General features: G+C 36.3%; 1 protein-coding gene across 17 annotated transcripts in view; it reads right to left on the bottom strand.

The window, feature by feature from the left end:
* The window catches only part of gigyf1a (GRB10 interacting GYF protein 1a), a 21,528-nt gene that overhangs the window by 18,041 nt on the left and 3,217 nt on the right, over window positions 1-270 (bottom strand). For all 17 annotated transcript variants that reach the window (XM_032544171.1, XM_032544172.1, XM_032544154.1 and 14 more), the window contains exon 2: window positions 1-270. This exon is cut by the window's left edge and continues 214 nt beyond it; it is cut by the window's right edge and continues 135 nt beyond it. The gene's annotated coding sequence lies outside the window, so the exon portion shown is untranslated.

The following is a 270-nucleotide window of genomic DNA, read 5'->3' on the forward strand; positions in this document are numbered from 1 at the left end:
GGGGGGGGGGGTCGACGATAGTTTGGAGAATAAAAGCTCCTGCTACTCACAGCCGAAAAGGGTTGATAAACAAAAAAAATGAAACAAAAACAACCTTAGAAATTAATGATGGAACAAAATAAAACACTCTTGCTAGTAATGTTTTCTTTTTACAGCAGTTATATCTCACATTAAAGTTAAAAATATGAATTGATTTATCAAAAAAGTAACGCAGGAACAAAATAACAGCCAACACACTGAAACAGGCTGCTGGAACAGCTGCCAAGAGCA

The sequence above is a fragment of the Etheostoma spectabile genome, chromosome 19 (genome assembly GCF_008692095.1).
Source record: "Etheostoma spectabile isolate EspeVRDwgs_2016 chromosome 19, UIUC_Espe_1.0, whole genome shotgun sequence".
Lineage (NCBI taxonomy): Eukaryota > Metazoa > Chordata > Actinopteri > Perciformes > Percidae > Etheostoma > Etheostoma spectabile.